Below are 5134 nucleotides of genomic sequence, written 5' to 3'. Positions count from 1 at the left end.
GACCTTTTGAGTTGTTTTCCAGAAATGATGATTTCCTGCAAGACAAAGGAGCTGAGATTCTGGAGGCCCTGGGCCGACTTCCTCATGACTCAGTAACCCCCACAACCTGCCCCCGGGCACAGCCCCTTGTTAACACCATTACCTAATCCAAGGCATGTGATCCCTCCTTTAAAAGCCCATGATCTTCCTTAGATGGATTTCTAGAGGCAGCTTCTCCCATTCTCCTGATAAGACATCTGCTATATTATAGATTCCTTTCTTCCAGGGCAATCCTATTGTCTCAATAATTGGATCTTCAGATGACCAGCAACTGGACCTCGACCAAAGCCCTCTTGTGCTTTTGACATCACTATAATAAAAGAGTGACAGGACTGAGGTTTCCTAAGCTCATGATTCCCGAGCTATGATGTATGCCTGCTGCGTGTGTGGCATTTATCTGGGCCAGTCGGTCACCCCACTGGGTTGGGGGAGGGGGCATAAGGAACCTATGAAAACGGGGAGCTCAGTATATGTGCCATGCTGTGAATGATGCCATGCCGTGAATGATAAAGTCTTCTGTCTCTGACCCAGGACTCTCAGACCTTCTCTAGCAACCATGAAACTGTCAGAGGCTAATTAGCATGTGCAATGTATGTAGGATAAAATCACGAAATTTTCACTGTTCTTGACATGTATTCTGCAGTTTGGAATGAAATGTTCTTTATATGATAATTATTAGGTTAAGTTTATTAATCAGATCACTCAAATCTTATATATCTCTACTATTTTATATGTCTATGTTTTAGTTATGAGAGGAGGGTGTGTGTGATTGTCTATTTGTAGATTTGTCTCTTTCTTACTATACTTCTGCCATGTTTCGCTTCATGTATTTTGAAGATTCAATGTTGTGTCCACATATTTTAGGATGGTTTCTCATCTTGAAGAACTGACCGTTTCATCATTTAAGAGAATCCCACTTGCCTTTGGTAATAGTTCTTATCATTAATTTACTTTGATATTAATATAGCCATACCAGCTTTCTTCAGCTTACAGTTTACCTTGTATATATTTTCCATCCTTTTCCTTTTAACAGTTATTTTATTATAAAGTGAAATTCATAAACTGTATACAGTTGGTTCTTATTTCCACAGTCTATCTTTCAATCACAGTATAATGGTGGTTTTAAAATATGTCCACAGGTGGGACATCAGCAAAATGAAGAACTAGAAGACTCTAATCTCTCATTCCTCCACAAAAAACAAATAAGCAAATAAAAGGGAACTATGAGTCAAGTTTGTCTGAGCTCTGTAGAATAGTCAAAGCTTGACAGCAAATAAGCAAATGCCCAGTCAAAAAGAAGCCATCTTCAGAACAGTTGGAAAGTGTCATGGTGCTTTTTAACTCACCTGTTCCTCATCCCCTCTTGGTGTGGCAGAAACCACAGTCTGGAGTGGCAGGAGCTTGATTTCTACTATTCTCCCCCAAACCATAGGGAATAGAGAAGACTTTATTTGCTAATTATTATGTAAATCTGCTCTAACCTGTCTCGGAATACCTACAGGACTGATGTGAGATGTTCATCTCTATGTGGCATAACTCAGAATGCAGGTGGTTGTGGGGGGAAAGCAGTGGGTACTGTTCGTAAAACTACAAGGGGACTATAAATATACAGATGCTCTGGACAAAAGATATCAAGTGAAGACATTCAACAGACTATCTAAGACCCAGAGGAGAAGCTAGGGTGACATATTTTGGGAAATTAGGGCATACAAAAGCAGCCATATATATGGAGGAATTTAGTATTCCACACACATGGCCAGATAAGATACATGCTCAGAAAAGACCTAAGAAGACCTTAAGATTTCACCTCAGGCTGATCCTTAGACTCAAAGTAAACCTATCTAAGGAGTAAAAAAATGCCCCAACACAGACCCCCTAGTCTTCAAAGACTTGGAAAGGAGGTTGTTCACTCTTTGGGGCTTCTGTTAGAGGGAGGATGGTAGGCAGTTATTTGGTTTTTTCAAATCTTAGCATTCAAGGAAATCTCTGCAAAATGTTAGCTGAACCCAATTAACATAACAGAGACTTCAGTGATCACATATGACAAAGAATAGACCTTGCAAAAATAGTTTGGAAAACTCTCAAAGCAAATTGGTTGCTACAGTCCTTGGCAATCAGAAAAAAGGAAACCAAATGCTGAGAAAGGAGGAGGATCTGTCTTCCAGAGTTACCACATTATAAGAAGAAAATGCTGAATAGTCAATGAAAAGTCACAATGCATAGAAAAAACAAGAAAACACAGCACATTCAAAGAAGCAAAATTCAAAATAGAACCCATCTTTGACAAAACAGTTGTATTAATTATGCTTAAAGAGCTAAACAAAACATGGGCAAAAAATTAGAGAATCAGTAAAACAATATATGAGCAAATGAGAATATCAATGGAAAAATAGAAATTATAAAAGAGGAACCAAAGAAAAAATACTGGAACTGAAAAGTATAGTAAGTGAAGTAAGAAAATCGCTAAACAACTTTAACAGCAGACTTTAACACACAGAAGAATGAATCAGCAAACTCAAAGACAGGACAATTAAAATTATCAAGTGTGGTAGTACTGAGTACATTGGATATTTGTTTTCCATTCCTGAGATACTTTACTAAGAAGAATATTTCCAGCTCCATCCATGTAAACATAAAAGAGGTAAAGTCTCCATCTTTTTTTAATGCTGCATAGTATTCCATGGTATACGTATACCACAATTTATTAATCCATTCATGGGTCAAAGGCACTTGGGTTTCTTCCAATTATGAATTGAGCTGCAATGAACAATCTGATGCAAATATCTTTGTTGCCAAGTGATTTTTGGTCTTTTGGATATACACCTGGTAGAGGAATCACTCACACTTTCATATGAGAGATGAATCACAACTATAGCCCAGGATGAAGGAGGGAAGAAGAAGGGGATGGGAAGGGGGGGTGGTTCAATAGAGGGAGGGTTAACGGTAGGACCACACCTATGGAGCATATTATAAGGGTACAAGTCAAATCTGTCAAGTATTAAATACAAATGTCTTTACACTATGATTAAGTTAATGAGGTGAAAGCTATGTGTGATGTAAGCACTCTAATTTGTACAAATAACCAACACATTGAATCCCACAAAGGCATAAATGTATTCATGATCTATGTATATATGACTTAATAAAAAAAAGATAAAGGAAGTTAATAAAGATTTATTTGATCACTCAAAAGAAAAAAAAGAAAGAAAGAACAAGTTCTGGTGTTCTACTACACAATAGGCTAATATGAATGTGTTGTAGATTTGTAGATTTCAAGATAAATAGAAAAGAGGATTTTGAATGTTGTCACCACAAAAAAGACAGATATTTAAAGTGATGTTATGACATTACTTTGATCTAATCACACAAGGTACACGTGCATTGGAACCTCACATTGTGCCCCACAGATGTGTAGAGTTACTATGTGTCGATTACAAATAAAATAAAACTTAAAAAAAAAAAAATTATCGGGCGGTGCCTGTGGCTCAAGGAGTAGGGTGTTGGCCCCATATACTGGAGGTGACAGGTTCAAACCTGGCCCCAACCAAAAACTGCAAATAAATTAATTAATTAATTAAATTTTAAAAAATAATAATAATAAATAAAAAATAAAAAAATAAAAAATTATCAAGTGTGAGAAGAAAGAAAAAAAAACAAATGAAGGAAAGTGAACATAAATTAAATAACTTTGGGGACACATGACATGGACCTATATACGCATTATGAGAACCTCAGAAAGAGAGAGAGAAAATAGCAAAGATTATTGGAAGAAACAATGTCTGAAATTTTACAAATCTTATGAAAGACATGAATCTACAAATCCAAGAAGTTCAATAAAGTATAAGAAGTTTAAGCCCACACCAATACACATAATCAAACTACAGAAAGACAAAGAATAAAAGAGAATCTTGAAAGCAGCAAGAGAGAAGTGATTCATCATGCACAAGGAATTCTCAGTGCAATTACAAGTAGATTTCTCACTAAAAAAACGAGAGGCCAAAAGGCAGTGGAATAATATATCTAAAATGCTAAAATTAAAAATCTATTAGCCAAAAATTCTATGTCTGGCAAAGACATGTCCAAATATGCATAAGTTGAGAAAGTTCATTAATACAAGATCTGCCTTATAGGAAAGGCTAAAATTTTTTATAAAAAGAAATTTTATTTTTTTATTTCAGGTTAATATGAGTTACAAACAACTAGGTTACAACATTTCCCACATTTTGGAAATACCAAATCCAAATAATTATTCAGCAGCAATACACTATAAAAGATCCATTCCCCAGGTCTTTGGGCACAAACTCCCAGCCAACCTTCTGTCTGAGATTATGCTGCAATATCCTCTTTGGGACCCCTTGCATTCAGAGGAAGCAGTACTCTGATCATTTACTAAAGCTGAATCAAACCTGAGCTTAAGGCACCATCTAGTGCCAAAAAGAAGGCAGCAGCCAAGTGAAGAAAAAAAAAAAAGAAATTCAACATAGTAAATTGCAAAGAATCCTAAGAAAATACATTCAATGAAAAGTAAAACAAGCCAGACAGAGAAGACGAATAAATAACTAATACTTCAGTGCAAAGATATAGACATACATCTACAAGAAGCAACAGCAAACAGGGAACTATGGCCCCCCAAACAGACAAAGCTAGAAACCAGTGATTGATCTTAACAAGATGGTGACAAATTAGCTCTCTCTCACCAAGAATTCAAAACAATAGTTTTAAGGAAACTCAGTGATCTCCAAAATAACACAGGATGGCAATTCAGATTTATCAGAGAAATTTAACAGAGATTGAAATAATTTTAAAAGATCAAACGGATCTGTCACCATCACCACACTGAGAAAAGTTTGCGGCCATCTCCACCCATGAGACTACAAGAGCCATGTCAGCCAGCAGCCTCTTGGAGCAGGTTAAGGAAACAAAGTACAAAATGGATCTGTACATCAAAAGGATGGATTGAACAATGATGATTTTGAACCTTACTTGAGTCCACAGGTGAGGCCCAATAATGCATATTCTGCCACGGCAGACTCCTACTTACCCAGTTACTACAGTCCTTCCATTGGCTTCTCCTATTCTTGGGGTGAAGCTGCTT

At 36.6% G+C, this 5134-nt stretch overlaps 1 pseudogene; it reads left to right on the top strand.

Annotated features, from left to right (window-relative positions):
• Nucleotides 1–4875: 4875 nt before the first annotated feature.
• The window catches only part of LOC100960526, a 1751-nt pseudogene continuing 1492 nt past the window's right edge, over nucleotides 4876–5134 (top strand).

Source organism: Otolemur garnettii, unplaced genomic scaffold (assembly GCF_000181295.1).
Source record: "Otolemur garnettii isolate 467f Iridium unplaced genomic scaffold, OtoGar3 scaffold00173, whole genome shotgun sequence".
NCBI classification, from domain to species: Eukaryota; Metazoa; Chordata; class Mammalia; order Primates; family Galagidae; genus Otolemur; species Otolemur garnettii.
The sequence above is the reverse complement of the archived record's forward strand: the minus strand, read 5'-3'. Positions and strand labels throughout refer to the sequence as shown.